Raw genomic sequence first — 20,904 nt, forward strand, 5'->3', positions numbered from 1 at the left:
CAAGTTTATGCATCTTCATCATATGAGATGATGAAGACTTGATTTTTATTACCATAAAGATCATAGAAAGGTTCCAAGTAAGTGAGATCTACAAATAAAAACTTAGATCTCAAGTATTAAGAAACCCTAAGCTAGAAAGCTTAGATTTTTACAAGATTAATGAGGCTATAAGTTAGAAAGCTAAGATCTAGTAAAAGTAATGAGACCATAAGCTAAAAAGCATAGATCTAAACAAAATAATAAAACCCTAAGGTAGAAAGCTTGGATCTCTAATGTTCTTGTAGATCCTTAAAGTAAAAAGTTAGATATACAAGTTTTATGAAGATCATAAACACAAGTTTTGATCTTTAAACAAAAATAAAGTGATCTTAAGCTATAAAACTTAGATCCAACAAAGTGATGAAGATTCAAAGCTAGAAATCTTGAATCTTTTATGTTCTTGAAGATTTCCAATCAAGGTTTCATTCTACAAGATATAACAAGATCAAAAAGCTAAAAAGCTTGATCTCATGATGATGATGATGTGACTAAGAAGAAAAAAGAAGAAGAAAAAATATTTTCTAGATACGGCTTGCACACGCGGTTCATAAGATCCATAAACACGGCAGGTGCGTTAGTCAAACCAAATGGGATCACAAGACACTCATAATGACCATAACGAGTTTGGAACGCAGTCTTGGGGACATCGCCCTCCTTCACCTTCAACTGTTGATAACCTGACCGTAGATCAATCTTGGAGTAAATGCTTGATCCTTGTAGCTGATCAAATAGATCATCAATCCTAGGAAGGGGATACCGGTTCTTGATTATCAACTTGTTCAGCTCGCGGTAGTCGATACACATGCGGAAAGATTGGTCTTTCTTCTTTACGAACAAAATGGGAGCGCCTCAAGGCGAAGAGCTTGGTTGAATAAATCCACGGTCTAGCAGTTCCTGTAGTTGACTCTGCAACTCTTGCATTTCGGAAGGTGCAAGTCGATAAGGTGCACGAGCTACAGGTGCAGCTCCTGGCACTAGATCGATCTGAAACTCCACTGATCGCGGTGGGGGTAATCCTGGCAACTCTTCTGGAAAAGCTTCGGAAAATTCGCTTACAATCGGCACATCGTTCACGCTTTTCTCCTTAGTCTCCAATTTCTTTACGTGTTCCAAAATAGCAAAACGCCCTTTTCTTATGACCCTTTATGCCTTCATGCAACTAATAAGGTTTAGCTTTGGGCTACCTTTCTCCACGTAAACTATTAATGGCTCACCATTCTCGCGAGGTATACGAATAATCTTCTCTCCACAGACAACTTCTGCTTTCACCTTTGACAGCCAGTCCATACCAAGGGGGTGGGTACTATTTTAAATTTATATTTATCGAGGCCTAAATCGTACTACTCCGTAGTAAGGGAAGTATGACCTAAAGTCGTATTTTTGAGATATCAGTAGAATCGAACCTATATTTAAGCCTAAGATAGTTATGAAGGAGTAGTGGTTAATTAATTTTGGGATTTTCTAATTTATAAGATAGATAAAGTAAATGCGATAAAATTCATAATTCAGACAAGGTTAAAGTGAGTGCATACTATGACTTCATCAGTTATTCTATCGAGATTATGGAATGCTGGCTCATGAATAGGTAGAGGCCTTGTATTCATTACACTGGTCCTAAACACCCCTGTCATAAGACATGTCACTGGGTACTGCGCTAGGCTTGAAGATTCTGAATAGACAGCAATGTCCCTCACCCCCGACGCCCGGGCAGTCTGACTACAGGCATACACGTTTGGACGGCTCATCTAATTGAGCGACTCGGTTGGGTGACGTATTAGCATTCCACAATGGTCTAAACTTTCTTAAGCATAATAGAATACATGGTTTACCATATCCGAGAGACGTGATGTGTTTCAATGATTTCGTTAATGATTGGTTTTAAAAGATAGTTAGGCCCTTAAAAAGAGTTCAACCATAAAGAACACCATGGCCAAGTCAAGCTGACTTCCATGAACACGTTCGGTTATCCTTACGGTCCAATCCTTTATGTGTCTAAACAAACAGTTCCTTAATTAACTAATAATCCCTCAAGCGGGGTGCAATGCTTGAGACCGCGTTATGGTGCAGTGTACTAATCAACACTGACCGGATTCCATGGCCTTACTTAGCAAAGGTACAGCTTACAATAACCGCTGTGCTTCAGTGTGCACGTACGAAGTTTATATGCTTGGTGACTACACTAGCATGGTCGAGGACAGACAATGTACTAAAGGTCTAGTCAGATGTTTCACTACGAAAGAGTCCTCAGTCGGAATCCAAAGCTCGATAGACCTACTACAACCGATGTGCCTCAGTCGATCTTACGTTGTATCCAATAGACTTCTCTTACCACAGGGTGACACAGTTAGTGTACTCTAAATTGGGGTTCGTGACTTCCCAATAACAGAGCCAATAACTACGTTCTATTAGTTGGAAAAGCGATTGAGTTTAAAGTATAATCGGAAAGCATTTCAACAGCATACACAAACTATAACATTATTTCGGCATTATAACTGCTTACATCATAGCATACACTAAAGATAACTACTCGCTAATCAAGGCAACAATATCACAGAACATAATGATTATATAAAGATAAGGGATAGAAGTAACAGTCGATTAAACGAGTTCTGAATACAAAAGTGACAACTGCAAGACTCCAGACCGCTCTTAATACAATCTTCGGCGTTCTTCTCCGGGTACTAGGTTTCCCGCACGGAGTCAAAGGCCTTGAGAGTATGACTAATATAGTATAAGAGAGAGAAAGAAGTGAATTAAAGTGTGTGTTAGAATGAATGACAAAGACCCTTTAAATAAGCACAAAATTTGCCTGCAAACGGCTGGCAGGCCGTTTGGCAGGCCATTTGCTAAGGCAAGCCGTTTAACGAGGCCGTTTGATCTGGGCATTTGGCAGGCCGTTTGCCACACTGGCAGGCCGTTTGGCTTACTGATTCCCTGGATCGTAACTTGATTTCTTGTCTTTCATCGTTTTCGCTCTAGAATCTTCGTTTTAGCTCCGATTCTCTTGATTCTTTTTGCACCATCTTCGTAATAACCTGTTCTTCAATTCTAACCGATGAATTAGGTATTTTTCTGACAAAGTTTGAATCTTTCTTGTTTTTGGGCCTTAATACCGGGGTGAAAATGTGACTTTTTAGCCGATATCAAATATCCCACACTTAGACATTGCTTGTCCTCAACCAAACTCTCATTTCCTTAAGAATCTTTTCAGAGTTTCTTTTCTAATAGCCTAAGTGGTTTGCTTTTATTATAAGAGCAAAAGATAATGTGAGTTATCTATGTTATGATTGAAACTATCTCTGCAAGCATGCGAGGAGGTTACATGACATAGGCTAGCTTTCACGGGTCACCCAAATCACACAAGTGTTCAGGGTTCCCTATAGATCTAAGAAATGAATTCACTCATAGCCAGTCATGCTGCACCCATCGTCATAGGCTTGATAAAGACTCAAATCCTTGCTGCTAACGCGAGAACGGTAGTTATCTTAGCTTCTAGGTCATTTGTCAATGATGGAGAAGGAATTTTGGAGTGATAGTGAAGTTGTTTTTGAGGGGTGAGATAAAAGGGTAATGTAGTCTTTATATGGACTTTTATTCGAATAGATACGAGTGCTGAAGTGTTTCAGAAGCACTTTTGAACTTTCTTCATTTGATAATCATTTTCGGTCAAGTTCTTCTTCGGCATTTCTCTTATTAAGTTCTGCTCCTTTTCAGAACTTGATATATATATATATATATATATATATATATATATATATATATATATATATATATATATATATATATATATATATATATATATATATATATATATATATATATTGGAGATTTCATCTCGAGAAACTTTTTGCCGGTAAACTTTTTCAAGACCTTTGCCATGATACTTGAGGGGTTTATAACATCGGGTTTTCGGAAGGAATTTCGTTTTCTGGATTTTTTGAGTAATAGTAAAGATAATGTGGGTGTGGTGGTGGAGTAGAAGTAGTGGAGGTGCGGAAGGCTTATTTTTGATAAATGGCTAGCTCTTCTGATTATAACCGAATCACGTTTCGCTGCTTTGGAAATGTAGATCTAAAGCAAGTTCTGTTTCTGAGCACAGACATCGGCACTGTCAACAAAAAATAGCGAAGCATTAAAGATGAATGCTGGTCTTATTTGGGGTGCCTCACCATAATCAATTTAGGACGATAATGCCTTAGTCATGTAATGCTCTATTAGAGATTTGGTTCAACCTAACAAGATTTCCACCCTACTTAAGCCTTATTATTATTGGCAACCATTTTAGGTTTTCAAAAATACTTTTTCGAAAAGGCTTTCTTTTGCAAATTTTTTTTGAATTTTGGCTTAAGGACTTGGAATCTTCGTAATGGGTTATTTTAATATAGCATAAAAAGATTATACCAACATCTCACACTTAGACGAACATTGTCCTCAATGTTCCTAGTGTATCCCACACTTAGGAGTTTTAGTTGAAGAGTTGGGAGTATTTGTCTAGTGTTTTAATTGGGTTGTTATCCCACACTTAGTGATAAGCTAGGATGTGGCATAGTTCGAATCTTGAGATAGTAGTGAGAAGAAAGAAATACCCCTAGCAGATGCGGCTAGCTTCTAATTCTTGTGTCTTTTATTGATCGGCTCATTTGTCATCTTTTATTCTTCTACTCTACTTTATTGCACGGGTTGCCTCCCGAGAAGCGCTTTTGTTTAAGGTCGTTGGCTCGATCGTAGTGATGCTTTAAAAAGCAAACGTTCCTCGCTGATGGTTGAAATATTGATCTTCTCGAGGGAATGTGAGTCTTGGCAGGTGAATCCTGAAAAAGTGTCAGACCAATAGTGGTAGAAGATCTGGTACTTTTCTTGAAGATCTTCTGAAAGATAGGTAGTGCGCAGTTTTGGCTCTTGATAAGTCTTGAAGTCTAATGAGAATATGATCCACTGCTCTGCTGGTTGACCCATGAATGTCAATTATAGAAGCAGTGCTGGTGGTAATTGTTTCTCTGATGGGATGCTCATTTCGGAGGTCTTCAAACAATGTTAGAAACTGTATCTTTAGAATCTCAAAGTCTTCAGAATGGTGATCTCCACAGTAAGAGTCTGTAGCTTTGCACAGATTTGTTAAAAGACGAAGTTGAAAAGAAGTGAACAACAATCCTGATTCGAGCATTAATGTCACCCTCTTTGAGTATATCTCCCGACATCTAACTTTAAATGTGAAACTTGGATCTGTTGATTCGTGGAAGATACGTGATATCTGCTTTGTAACATAGGTGGTAATGTTGACTCGATCTGGTTCAAGATGAGAGAACGAATTGTTGCGCCTTACTTCCTCCGTAACAGCGTCTCGTAACTCTTTGATAATTAGATCAGCATGGTGATCAATTGTTACGTAAATCACTAGTCTGTCTGGTGTGCTTTCGAAATTATCTCTTTCCAAGAGAGCAAAAAAGCTGTGAATATCCTCGATCATTTGCAAATCAGAGTGATATGTCGGGCGTCCGGTGGAAAGATCCATGTGCTTTCGGATGAGAGTCAGTAGTGCTCATTGGTTTGCTGAGAACGTAAGTGCAGATCCGGCTACGGCGTTATAAACATTAGAGTAAATGATCTTCTGATCTCGACAGAATCTTATCTCAAGAATAGTGTGAACCACTGAATTATGCTCTCATTGCCTTTCTTCTTGGTAGATATGATCGTGAAGAGAATTGATAAAGTCTTGAATGCGTTCTTCTAGGATTTCAACATCATTGTCTTCTCTTCGGAGATCGAGGTTGTGTTCTTCTCGAATAGCCATAATTCGTTCTGTTAAGTGTAGAGAAAAATCAGTTGTTGATTTACGGATGGCTTCGAGAATATCTTCAAATTCATCGATATCATTGATGAAGGTTATCATGTCTGCGTGTGTAGATATGATTAGAATTCAATCTGAAGAAGAGTCCGCTCCCCTTGATCTGGTTCGGTTGGAGAGTGAGAGTTATTCAAAATGTCTTCATGTTGCTCTTCCTCGTCATCATCGGTATATTGTTCTTCTGAGGATGCGTCTGATGAATGGGTTTCTTCAGTATTCTGATTCTCCACTTTGATACTTACAAGATCAATTTCTATATCCTTAACCTCAGCCTTGTCGGTCTTCTTCTTGAAGAGAATGATTAAACTTTGATCTTCCGTCTCAAGCCTCATTAATTCTTCATGACGCTTAGTGCTTAGAGCGGGTATTGTCACAGTTTCTTTTACGTCTTCCATTTTCTCTTCCACTTTAGATTCCTCCTATTCCTCTATTTCTTCGCTGGGATCCTCTTCTTCCATTTCTGGGTCGTCTACAGACTGTGATTCGACACCCATCTCGATATCATCAGCTGGTGGTGAAGACTCGTCATCGGAAGTGATCCGTCTGGTGGAAATAGCAAACATCTCTGCCTGTTCAGAAAGATCCGTTGGTCGGTCAATTTTGAAGGTGATGCTCTCCCCATGTGATAGTAAGATCAAGGTTTGATTGTACACATCAATGACAGTCCTAGCCGTATTCATGAAAGGTCTTCCTAACACTACTGGTGTGTGTAGGTCTTCCTTAATATCCATTACTAATTAGTCGACTTTCACCAAGATATTTTCAACTATGCCCTTAGGATATCAAATTGTGTGATCGGGAAGTTGGATTGTCATTTTAGTTGGTGACAAGTCTCCTAACTCTAATCTCTAGTAAAGAGAGTAGGGGATTAGGTTGATACTTGCTCCTAAATCTACTAGAGCATGAATGGTTACAGATTGGTAGATTGAACATGGGAAAATGAATCGGCCCGTATCTCCTAGCTTCTGTGGTAGAGAGTTCCTGAGTAATGCAGAGCATTCTTCACTCAGTGGAATTTTGTTAGAATCTGGTATCCTTTCCTTTGTAGAGTGAAGCCTTCGGATATATCTCTTCTGGTTGGGAACTTTGGACATAGTGTCCAGGAATCTTCCATCAAGTTTGAAGGAATCAAGCTTGGATTGTTTTTCCTGCAGCCTTCCAAGATAGGGTACACGAACTGGAGTTTCAGGGGTCAGCTTCTGAGTATATGTCGATTTGTTCTTGAGCCTAGCTGACCTTCTCCGTGGTTCTTCCTCTAGGATTATGGAATCTATTTGCTTTGCTTCTTCTATGTGGGGATTTTGGATAGTATTACTTGGTACCTTCCCTGCGGTCGGGTTTCAAGGCGTTGTGATAACTGTCCGAGCTACGTTTCCAGACTTTTGAGCAGAGCCAATTGCTTTCTCATTAGTATCTCCATCTGATCTTGTATGGCTGCAGTTCTCTGATTTAGCTTTTGTCGTCCTTGAATGAACTGAGTCAACTGATCATCAGCTCCGAAAGTGGGGTTAGTTGCTTTTGTAATCTGGGTGGTAGGGGAATTTTTCTCGACTGGTGTACCAGTGAGTGGAAGTGGTTGATCGTAGGTCAATTGAGATTGCTGGGCTGGATAAGGTGGATAGCGATAGCGAAAAGGTTGATTGCTTCGCTGAAACTGATTAACCCTAGGTTGTTGATTGAATCCAGGATTTGGTGGACGAGCTGGGTATTGAACGTAACAGACTGAACCGTCAGGATTTTCGTACTCAACTTGATATTCTTCGGTAGGTTGCGGGTTAGTACAATTAACACAAGCCTGAGCTTGGTTGACCTGCTTCGGCTGCGTATTTAATTCTTCGAGTTGTTTAGCAAGAGATTCCATCTTATCTGTGAGGGATTTAATGGCCTCTGTTTGATTGTTAAGTGCAGAGAGTGGGCCGGATGATGAAGTTTTTTTCGCCACTGTTCCAGTCATGATGATGCATTGTCATGTTCTCGAGCAATTCTCATGCTTCGTCTGCGGTTTGGTTCATCAGATTCCCTTGAGCTGCTGCATCGATCGTCGTCCTATGATTCATTGTAAGACCATTATAGAAGGTACAGATTTGGGCTGACCGTTCTAGCTGGTGATTAGGGCATTTCTTCAGCAGGGTTTTGAATCACTCACATGCAGTGTAAAGAGATTCATCATAACTTTGTTTGAAGTTAATGATGTCATTCTTTAGTTTGGTTTGTTTAGAAGGAGGGAAATATTTGGTTAGGAATTTAGTAGCCATCTGAAATGTCCCGTTCTTATTGATTAAAAACGTTCCATATTAATTGATTTCGTTGCAAGGTTTTGACCTCTATATTAGACGTTTTTCAAAGACTGCATTCATTTTAAAACAAACCATAACCTTTATTTCATCAATAAAGGTTTAAAAAGCTTTACGTAGATTATCAAATAATGATAATCTAAAATATCCTGTTTACACACGACCATTACATAATGGTATACAATACAAATATGTTACAACAAAATAAGTTTCTTGAATGCAGTTTTTACACAATATCATACAAGCATGAACTCCAAATCTCGTCCTTATTTAAGTATGCGACAGCGAAAGCTCTTAATAATCACCTGAGAATAAACATGCTTAAAACGTCAACAAAAATGTTGGTGAGTTATAGGTTTAACCTATATATATCAAATCATAATAATAGACCACAAGATTTCATATTTCAATACACATCCCATACATAGAGATAAAAATCATTCATATGGTGAACACCTGGTAACCGACATTAACAAGATGCATATATAAGAATATCCCCATCATTCCAGGACACCCTTCGGATATGATATGAATTTCGAAGTACTAAAGCATCCGGTACTTTAGATGGGGTTTGTTAGGCCCAATAGATCTATCTTTAGGATTCGCGTCAATTAGGGTGTCTGTTCCCTAATTCTTAGATTATCAAACTTAATAAAAAGGGGCATATTCGATTTCGATAATTCAACCATAGAATGTAGTTTCACGTACTTGTGTCTATTTTGTAAATCATTTATAAAACCTGCATGTATTCTCATCCCAAAAATATTAGATTTTAAAAGTGGGACTATAACTCACTTTCACATATTTTTACTTCGTCGGGAAGTAAGACTTGGCCACTGGTTGATTCACGAACCTTAAGTTCCTTGGATAAACCTACTGGAAAAGAGAAAAATGGATCTAGCTTCAACGGGTCCTTGGATGGCTCGAAGTTCTTGTATTAGAATGATAACCTACTGTAAGAAACAAAGATTTCTTGAGGTTGGATGATCACCTTACAAGATTGGAAGTGAGCTAGCAAACTTGAAAGTATTCTTGATTTTATGTAACTAGAACTTGTAGAATATATGAAGAACACTTAGAACTTGAAGATAGAACTTGAGAGAGATCAATTAGATGAAGAAAATTGAAGAATGAAAGTGTTTGTAGGTGTTTTTGGTCGTTGGTGTATGGATTAGATATTAAGGATATGTAATTTTGTTTTCATGTAAATAAGTCATGAATGATTACTCATATTTTTGTAATTTTATGAGATATTTCATGCTAGTTGCCAAATGATGGTTCCCACATGTGTTAGGTGACTCACATGGGCTGCTAAGAGCTGATCATTGGAGTGTATATACCAATAGTACATACATCTAAAAGCTGTGTATTGTACGAGTACGAATACGGGTGCATACGAGTAGAATTGTTGATGAAACTGAAACAGGATGTAATTGTAAGCATTTTTGTTAAGTAGAAGTATTTTGATAAGTGTATTGAAGTCTTTCAAAAGTTTATAAATACATATTAAAACACTACATGTATATACATTTTAACTGAGTCGTTAAGTCATCGTTAGTCGTTACATGTAAGTGTTGTTTTGAAACCTTTAGGTTAACGATCTTGTTAAATGTTGTTAACCCAATGTTTATAATATCAAATGAGATTTTAAATTATTATATTATCATGATATTATCATGTATGAATATCTCTTAATATGATATATATACATTAAATGTCTTTACAACGATAATCGTTACATATATGTCTCGTTTAAAATCATTAAGTTAGTAGTCTTGTTTTTACATATGTAGTTCATTGTTAATATACTTAATGATATGTTTACTTATCATAGTATCATATTAACTATATATATATATATCCATATATATGTCATCATATAGTTTTTACAAGTTTTAACGTTCGTGAATCACCGGTCAACTTGGGTGGTCAATTGTCTATATGAAACATATTTCAATTAATCAAGTCTTAACAAGTTTGATTGCTTAACATGTTGGAAACATTTAATCATGTAAATATCAATCTCAATTAATATATATAAACATGGAAAAGTTCGGGTCACTACAGTACCTACCCGTTAAATAAATTTCGTCCCGAAATTTTAAGCTGTTGAAGGTGTTGACGAATCTTCTGGAAATAGATGCGGGTATTTCTTCTTCATCTAATATTCATGCTCCCAGGTGAACTCGGGTCCTCTACGAGCATTCCATCGAACCTTAACAATTGGTATCTTGTTTTGCTTAAGTCTTTTAACCTCACGATCCATTATTTCGATGGGTTCTTCGATGAATTGAAGTTTTTCGTTGATTTGGATTTCATCTAACGGAATAGTGAGATCTTCTTTAGCAAAACATTTCTTCAAATTCGAGACGTGGAAAGTGTTATGTACAGCCGCGAGTTGTTGAGGTAACTCAAGTCGGTAAGCTACTGGTCCGACACGATCAATAATCTTGAATGGTCCAATATACCTTGGATTTAATTTCCCTCGTTTACCAAATCGAACAACGCCTTTTCAAGGTGCAACTTTAAGCATGACCATCTCTCCAATTTCAAATTCTATATCTTTTCTTTTAATGTCAGCGTAGCTCTTTTGTCGACTTTGGGCGGTTTTCAACCGTTGTTGAATTTGGATGATCTTCTCGGTAGTTTCTTGTATATTCTCCGGACCCGTAATCTGTCTATCCCCCACTTCACTCCAACAAATCGAAGACCTACACTTTCTACCATAAAGTGCTTCAAACAGCGCCATCTCAATGCTTGAATGGTAGCTGTTGTTGTAGGAAAATTCTGCTAACGGTAGATGTCGATCCCAACTGTTTCCGAAATCAATAACACATGCTCGTAGCATGTCTTCAAGCGTTTGTATCGTCCTTTCGCTCTGCCCATCAGTTTGTGGATGATAGGCAGTACTCATGTCTAGACGAGTTCCTAATGCTTGTTGTAACATCTGCCAGAATCTTGAAATAAATCTGCCATCCCTATCAGAGATAATAGAGATTGGTATTCCATGTCTGGAGACGACTTCCTTCAAATACAGTCGTGCTAACTTCTCCATCTTGTCATCTTCTCTTATTGGCAGGAAGTGTGCTGATTTGGTGAGACGATCAACTATTACACAAATAGTATCAAAACCACTTGAAGTCCTTGGCAATTTAGTGATGAAATCCATGGTAATGTTTTCCCATTTCCATTCCGGGATTTTGGGTTGTTGAAGTAGACCTGATGGTTTCTGATGCTCAGCTTTGACCTTAGAACACGTCAAACATTCTCCTACGTATTTAGCAACATCGGCTTTCATACCCGGCCACCAAAAATGTTTCTTGAGATCCTTGTACATCTTCCCCGTTCCAGGATGTATTGAGTATCTGGTTTTATGAGCTTCTCTAAGTACCATTTCTCTCATATCTCCAAATTTTGGTACCCAAATCCTTTCAGCCCTATACCGGGTTCCATCTTTCCGAATATTAAGATGCTTCTCCGATCCTTTGGGTATTTCATCCTTTAAATTTTCCTCTTTTAAAACCCCTTGTTGCGCCTCCTTTATTTGAGTAGTAAGGTTATTATGAATCATTATATTCATAGATTTTACTCGAATGGGTTCTCTGTCATTCCTGCTCAAGGCATCTGCTACCACATTTGCCTTCCCCGGGTGGTAACGAATCTCAAAGTCGTAATCATTCAATAATTCAATCCACCTACGCTGCCTCATATTTAGTTGTTTCTGATTAAATATGTGTTGAAGACTTTTGTGGTCTGTATATATAATACTTTTGACCCCATATAAGTAGTGCCTCCAAGTCTTTAATGCAAAAACAACCGCGCCTAATTCCAAATCATGCGTCGTATAATTTTGTTCGTAAATCTTCAATTGTCTAGACGCATAAGCAATCACCTTCGTTCGTTGCATTAATACACAACTGAGACCTTGCTTTGATGCGTCACAATAAATCACAAAATCATCATTCCCTTCAGGCAATGACAATATAGGTGCCGTAGTTAACTTTTTCTTCAATAACTGAAACGCTTTCTCTTGTTCATCATTCCATTCAAATTTCTTCCCTTTATGCGTTAATACAGTCAAGGGTTTTGCTATTCTGGAAAAGTCTTGGATGAACCTTCTGTAGTAACCAGCTAGTCCTAAAAATTGGCGTATGTGTTTCGGAGTTTTCGGGGTCTCCCACTTTTCAACAGTTTTTATCTTTGCCGGATCCACCTTAATACCTTCTTTGTTCACTATGTGACCGCGGAATTGAACTTCTTCCAACCAAAATGAACACTTTGAAAACTTAGCGTACAATTCTTCCTTCCTCAATACTTCTAACACCTTTCTCAAATGTTCACCGTGTTCTTGGTCATTCTTTGAGTAAATAAGTATGTCATCAATGAAAACAATGACAAACTTGTCAAGGTATGGTCCACACACTCGGTTCATAAGGTCCATGAACACAGCTGGTGCATTAGTTAAACCAAACGGCATAACCATAAACTCGTAATGACCGTAACGTGTTCTGAAAGTAGTCTTTGGAATATCATCTTCTTTCACCCGCATTTGATGATACCCGGAACGTAAGTCAATCTTTGAATAAACAGACGAGCCTTGTAGTTGATCAAATAAGTCGTCGATTCTCAGTAGTGGGTAGCGGTTCTTGATGGTAAGTTTGTTCAACTCTCGGTAGTCGATACACAACCTGAATGTACCATCTTTCTTCTTGACAAACAAAACAGGAGCTCCCCACGGTGATGTGCTTGGTTGAATGAAACCACGCTCTAAAAGTTCTTGTAATTAGCTTTGCAGTTCTTTCATCTCGCTGGGTGCGAGTCTGTAAGGAGCACGAGCTATTGTTGCAGCTCCTGCTACAAGATCTATTTGAAATTCAACGGATCGATGTGGGGGTAATCCCGGTAATTCTTTCAGAAATACATCGGGAAATTCTTTTGCAATGGGAACATCATTGATGCTCTTTTCTTCAGTTTGTACTTTCTCGACGTGTGCTAGAACAGTATAGCAACCTTTTCTTATTAGTTTTTGTGCCTTCAAATTACTAATAAGATGTAGCTTCGTGTTGCCCTTTTCTCCGTACACCATTAAGGGTTTTCCTTTTTCTCGTATAATGCGAATTGCATTTTTGTAACAAACAATCTCTGCTTTCACTTCTTTCAACCAGTCCATACCGATTATCACATCAAAACTCCCTAACTCTACTGGTATCAAATCAATCTTAAATGTTTCGCTAACCAGTTTAATTTCTCGATTCCGACATATATTATCTGCTGAAATTAATTTACCATTTGCTAATTCGAGTAAAAATTTACTATCCAAAGGCGTCAATGGACAACTTAATTTAGCACAAAAATCTCTACTCATATAGCTTCTATCCGCACCCGAATCAAATAAAACGTAAGCAAATTTATTGTCAATAAGAAACGTACCCGTAACAAGCTCCAGGTCTTCCTGTGCCTCTGCCGCATTAATATTGAAAACTCTTCCGCGTCCTTGTCCATTCGTGTTCTCCTGGTTCGGGCAATTTCTAATAATGTGGCCCGGTTTTCCACATTTATAACAAACTACATTGGCATAACTTGCTCCGACACTATTTGCTCTGCCATTACTCGTTCCGACACTATTTGTTCCTTTCGTTCTATTAACCCCTGGTCCGTAGACCTCACACTTCACCGCGCTATGACCATTTCTTTTACACTTGTTGCAAAATTTGGTGCAGAACCCCGAGTGATACTTTTCACACCTTTGGCATAGCTGCTTCTGATTGTTGTTGTTGTTGTTGCAGTTATTATTGTTGTTGGGATGATTGTTGTAGTTGCTGTTGTTGTTGTTGTTGTTGGGCCGTTTGTTGTAGTTGCGATTGATGTTACGATTGTTGGGATAATTGTTGCGATTATTGTTGTAATTGCTGTTGTTGTTGTATTGGTGATTCTTATCACCGTTTTCCTCCCACTTTCTTTTGACTTGCTTCACATTGGCCTCTTCAGCAGTCTGTTCTTTAATTCTTTCTTCAATCTGGTTCACTAGTTTGTGAGCCATTCTACATGCCTGTTGTATGGAGGCGGGCTCGTGTGAACTTATATCTTCTTGGATTCTTTCCGGTAATCCTTTCACAAACGCGTTGATCTTCTCTTCCTCATCTTCGAATGCTCCCGGACACAATAGGCACAATTCTGTGAATCGTCTTTCGTACGTGGTAATATCAAATCCTTGGGTTCGTAACCTCTAAGTTCTGTCTTGAGCTTATTGACCTCGGTTCTGGGACGGTACTTCTCGTTCATCAAGTGCTTGAATGCTGACCACTGTAGTGCGTACGCATCGTCTTGTCCCACTTGCTCTAGATAGGTATTCCACCATGTTAACGCAGAACCTGTGAAGGTATGCGTAGCGTACTTCACTTTGTCCTCTTCAGTACACTTACTTATGGCAAACACCAATTCGACCTTCTCGGTCCACCGTTTCAATCCGATCGGTCCTTCGGTTCCATCAAATTCCAAAGGTTTGCAGGCAGTGAATTCTTTGTAGGTGCATCCTACACGATTTCCTGTACTGCTAGATCCAAGGTTATTATTGGTATGTAGCGCAGCCTATACTGCGGCTATGTTTGAAGCTAGAAAAGTACGGAATTCCTCTTCATTCATATTCATGGTGTGTCGAGTAGTCGGTGCCATTTCCTTCAAAATAGTCAAATGGAACAAGTTAATCATACAGAATATTAAGAGTAGTTAATAGTATTTCGTAGCATAATATGAACTCATTTATAAAAGTTTTTTCTTCATATTAGCGTTTTATAAGTTTAAATTCGGGTAGTACCTACCCGTTAAGTTCATACTTAGTAGCTAATATACAATTCAACTACTACAATTCTATATGAAAAACTGATTATAATAATATTTCGCGTTCAAACTTTTACACAAAATTTTACAAACTTACAATACCGCTTATTTTACATATAGCATGAAATATAGCACACAATAAATTTGATACAAGATGGTTGTGAAGATAATTCTAGCTAGTACACAAGTCGTTCAGCAAAGGCAATAAAGACACGTAATTCATACGTCCAGAAACAAGTCATGCATTCTGGTTTTACTAGGATTACTTCCCATCCTTGGTCTTGTGGAACATAACCGTTATGGCCGTTGATAAGACAGTGTGTTGTAACGTCGTCAAAGGGACGAGGGTTACGTAATGTCCAACAGTCCCGTAACAATCTAAAAACCTCATTTCTTACCCCAATTACCGACTCCGTCACTTGTGGAAACATTTTGTTTAATAGTTGTAGCCCGATGTTCTTGTTCTCACTTTCGTGAGAAGCGAACATTACTAATCCGTAAGCATAACATGCTTCTTTATGTTGCATGTTACCCTCTTTTTCTAAATCACGAAGTCCAATATTCGGATATATTGAGTCAAAATAATTTCTTAACCCATTGCGTAAAATAGCATTTGGGTTCCCCGCAATATATGCGTCAAAGTAAACACATCGTAACTTATGGATTTCCCAATGTGATATCCCCCATCTTTCGAATGAAAGCCTTTTATAAACCAAGGCATTCTTGGAACGTTCTTCGAATGTCTTACAAACTGATCTCGCCTTAAATAGTTGTGCCGAAGAATTCTGAGCGACTCTAGACAAGATTTCATCAATCATGTCTCAGGGTAGGTCTCTTAAAATATTGGGTTGTCTATCCATTTTGTGTTTTTATACTGTAAAATAGACAAGAGTTAGATTCATAAAAAAATACTTATTAATACAAGCAATTTTTACATATATCATAAAGCATAAGGACACTATATTACATATATTACACCACACAAATACAACTATCTTATTCCGACTCGCTTGTTTCTTCTTCTTCGGTTTTGGTTCGTTTTGCCAAGTTTCTAGGGATATATGATGTTCCCCTAATACGAGCCGTTGTTTTCCACATTGGTTTAGAAAAACCTGGTGGTTTAGAGGTTCCCGGGTCATTGTTACAACTTAAGGACTTCGGGGGTTGACGATACATATAAAGTTCATCGGGGTTGGAATTAGATTTCTCTATTTTTATGCCCTTTCCCTTATTATTTTCTTTTGCCTTTTTAAATTCAGTTGGGGTAATTTCTATAACATCATCGGAATTCTCGTCGGAATCCGATTCATCGGAGAATTGGTAATCCTCCCAATATTTTGCTTCCTTGGCGGAAACACCATTGACCATAATTAACTTTGGTCGGTTGGTTGAGGATTTTCTTTTACTTAACCGTTTTATTATTTCCCCCACCGGTTCTATTTCTTCATCCGGTTCCGATTCTTCTTCCGGTTCTGACTCTTCTTCCGGTTCCGACTCTTCTTCCGGTTCCTCTTCGGGAACTTGTGAATCAGTCCACGAATCATTCCAATTTACATTTGACTCTTCATTATTATTAGGTGAGTCAATGGGACTTGTTCTAGAGGTAGACATCTATCACATAATATCAAACGCGTTAAGAGATTAATATATCACATAATATTCACATGTTAAAAATATATAGTTTCCAACAAAATTTGTTAAGCAATCATTTTTCAAGTAAACACGGTCGAAGTCCAGACTCACTAATGCATCCTAACAAACTCGATAAGACACACTAATGCAAAATTCTGGTTCTCTAAGACCAACTCTCGGATACCAACTGAAATGTCCCGTTCTTATTGATTAAAAACGTTCCATGTTAATTGATTTCGTTGCAAGGTTTTGACCTCTATATTAGACGTTTTTCAAAGACTGCATTCATTTTAAAACAAACCATAACCTTTATTTCATCAATAAAGGTTTAAAAAGCTTTACGTAGATTATCAAATAATGATAATCTAAAATATCCTGTTTACACACGACCATTACATAATGGTTTACAATACAAATATGTTACAACAAAATAAGTTTCTTGAATACAGTTTTTACACAATATCATACAAGCATGGACTCCAAATCTCGTCCTTATTTAAGTATGCGACAGCGGAAGCTCTTAATAATCACCTGAGAATAAACATGCTTAAAACGTCAACAAAAATGTTGGTGAGTTATAGGTTTAACCTATATATATCAAATCATAATAATAGACCACAAGATTTCATATTTCAATACACATCCCATACATAGAGATAAAAATCATTCATATGGTGAACACCTGGTAACCGACATTAACAAGATGCATATATAAGAATATCCCCATCATTCCGGGACACCCTTCGGATATGATATAAATTTCGAAGTACTAAAGCATCCGGTACTTTGGATGGGATTTGTTAGGCCCAATAGATCTATCTTTAGGATTCGCGTCAATTAGGGTGTCTGTTCCCTAATTCTTAGATTACCAAACTTAATAAAAAAGGGCATATTCGATTTCGATAATTCAACCATAGAATGTAGTTTCACGTACTTGTGTCTATTTTGTAAATCATTTATAAAACCTGCATGTATTCTCATCCCAAAAATATTAGATTTTAAAAGTGGGACTATAACTCACTTTCACAGATTTTTACTTCGTCGGGAAGTAAGACTTGGCCACTGGTTGATTCACGAACCTTAAGTTCCTTGGATAAACCTACTGGAAAAGAGAAAAATGGATCTAGCTTCAACGGATCCTTGGATGGTTCGAAGTTCTTGTATTAGAATGATAACCTACTGTAAGTAACAAAGATTTCTTGAGGTTGGATGATCACCTTACAAGATTGGAAGTGAGCTAGCAAACTTGAAAGTATTCTTGATTTTATGTAACTAGAACTTGTAGAATATATGAAGAACACTTAGAACTTGAAGATAGAACTTGAGAGAGATCAATTAGATGAAGAAAATTGAAGAATGAAAGTGTTTGTAGGTGTTTTTGGTCGTTGGTGTATGGATTAGATATAAAGGATATGTAATTTTGTTTTCATGTAAATAAGTCATGAATGGTTACTCATATTTTTGTAATTTTATGAGATATTTCATGCTAGTTGCCAAATGATGGTTCCCACATGTGTTAGGTGACTCACATGGTCTGCTAAGAGCTGATCATTGGAGTGTATATACCAATAGTACATACATCTAAAAGCTGTGTATTGTACGAGTACGAATTCGGGTGCATACGAGTAGAATTGTTGATGAAACTGAACGAGGATGTAATTGTAAGCATTTTTGTTAAGTAGAAGTATTTTGATAAGTGTATTGAAGTCTTTCAAAAGTGTATAAATACATATTAAAACACTACATGTATATACATTTTGACTGAGTCATTAAGTCATCGTTAGTCGTTACATGTAAGTGTTGTTTTGAAACCTTTAGGTTAACGATCTTGTTAAATGTTGTTAACCCAATGTTTATAATATCAAATGAGATTTTAAATTATTATATTATCATGATATTATCATGTATGAATATCTCTTAATATGATATATATATACATTAAATGTCTTTACAACGATAATCGTTACATATATGTCTCGTTTAAAATCATTAAGTTAGTAGTCTTGTTTTTACATATGTAGTTCATTGTTAATATACTTAATGATATGTTTACTTATCATAGTATCATGTTAACTATATATATATATTCATATATATGTCATCATATAGTTTTTACAAGTTTTAACGTTCGTGAATCACCGGTCAACTTGGGTGGTCAATTGTCTATATGAAACATATTTCAATTAATCAAGTCTTAACAAGTTTGATTGCTTAACATGTTGGAAACATTTAATCATGTAAATATCAATCTCAATTAATATATATAAACATGGAAAAGTTCGGGTCACTACACCATCTTCGTCCATGACGTGATGGAATCTTTTTCCAGTCCTTCGAACCAGGTTTGAGCATGATGAGTGAGAGAGTAGGGAAAAAAGTATAGCTGAACTATATCTTGTCCTATCCCTGGCTGTTTGTAGGAGTTCGAAAGAGATATGAATTTATCAAGGTGAGAATTAAGATTGTCATTCGGTAATCCATGAAACTGACAGTTATTCTGGATGAGCTGGATGATGTGATGTTTTAACTCGAACGAGTGTCCTTGAATCTCCGGAAATCTGATTTGTCCTCCTCGACCTTCAATCGAGGGTTTGGTATTTTCTGCTAAAGTGACTCGTAATGCCATTCGATTTCTGATTCGTGCTTCCTTGCGTGCTTTAGAGATTATTGCGTCTGGATCAGGTACGAATAACAACGGCCCTGGTCTAGATCGGGTTTGGGTCATACACTGGGTATGCCTTTTTGTTTTTAATTTTTAGCAAATAAACTAAACTTCTAAAGTAATCTAAGGTAGTCTAAACTAGTCTAAAGTAATCTAATCTAAGGTAGTCTTAGTCTAAGGTAATCTAATTTAAGGTAATCTATTTTAACTTAATTAACTTTCTTATAGTTGAATATGTTTTTGGTTCTGGCTACTGATTCCATGGTATTTCGATAACAGAGCTCCATACGAACTATTGAACAAACCAAGTGGCCAGGCCGAATACGGAGAGGCAGGATCCTTTTGGTCCCAATATAATTGGCGACTGTTCGAAAAATCCAACAACCAAGACCGTGTATAATTGTCTTTCTTAGACACCACTAAATGCCTGTGAATAAGTTTGATAAAGAGCAGTATTGCCTGATACCATTTCCTCAGCAGTGGCGCCAAAAACTAGACTCCCCCTTGATATGGCCAAAACGGACGGTTTTGTTTGTGCGGTGTCGTCAGGCCGCAACATGTCAGAATTAACCACCAAGGGGGTGGGTACTGTTTTAAATTTATATTTAGCGGGGGCTAAATCGTAATACTCCTTAGTATGAGTAAGGGAAGTATGACCTAGAGTCGTATTTTTGAGATATCAGTAGAATCGAACCTATATTTAAGCTTAAGATAGTTAGGAAGGAGTAGTGGTTACTTAATTTTGGGATTTTATAACTTATAAGACAGATAAAGTAAATGCGATAAAATTCGTAATTCAGATAATGTTAAAGTGAGTGCATACTATGACTTCATCAGTTATTCTGTCGAGATTATGGAATGATGGCTCATGAATAAGCAGAGGCCTTGTATTCATTACACTGGTCCCAAATGCCCCTGTCATAAGACATGTCACTGGGTACTGCGCTAGGCTTGAAGATTTTGAATAGACAGCAACGTCCCTTACCCCCGACGCCCGTGCAGTCTAACTACAGGCATACACGTTTAGACGGCTCATCCAATTGAGCGACTCGATTGGCTAACGTATTAACATTCCACAATGTTCTAAACTTTCTTAAGCATAATAGAATACATGGTTTACCATATCCGAGAGATGTGATGTGTTTCAATGCTTTCGTTAATGATTGGTTTTAAAATATAGTTAGGCCCTTAAAAAGAGTTCAACCATAAAGAACACCATGGCCAAGTCAAGCTGACTTCCATGAACACGTTCGGTTATCCTAACGGTCCAATCCTTTATGTGTCTAAACAAACATTTCCTTAATTAACTAAGAATCCCTAATGCTTGAGATCGTGTTATGGTGCAGTGTACTAATCAACACTGACCGGGTTCCATGGCCTTACTTAGCAGAGGTACAGCTTACAACAATAGCTGTGCTTCAGCATGCACGTACGAAGTTTATATGTTTGGTGACTACACTAGCACGGTCTAGGACCGACAATGTACTAAGGGTCTAGTCAGATGTTTCACTATGAAGGAGTCCTCAGTCAGAATACAAAGCTCGATAGACTTACTACAACTGGTGTGCCTCAGTCGATCTTACGTTGTATCCGAT

The 20,904-nt window shown here is 37.5% G+C and overlaps 1 pseudogene; it reads right to left on the reverse strand.

Moving 5' to 3' along the window:
* Positions 1-20,904, reverse strand: part of LOC139863965 (NADH dehydrogenase [ubiquinone] iron-sulfur protein 1, mitochondrial-like) — a 66,988-nt pseudogene that overhangs the window by 30,409 nt on the left and 15,675 nt on the right.

Source organism: Rutidosis leptorrhynchoides, chromosome 8, assembly GCF_046630445.1.
Source record: "Rutidosis leptorrhynchoides isolate AG116_Rl617_1_P2 chromosome 8, CSIRO_AGI_Rlap_v1, whole genome shotgun sequence".
Classification (NCBI taxonomy): Eukaryota; Viridiplantae; Streptophyta; class Magnoliopsida; order Asterales; family Asteraceae; genus Rutidosis; species Rutidosis leptorrhynchoides.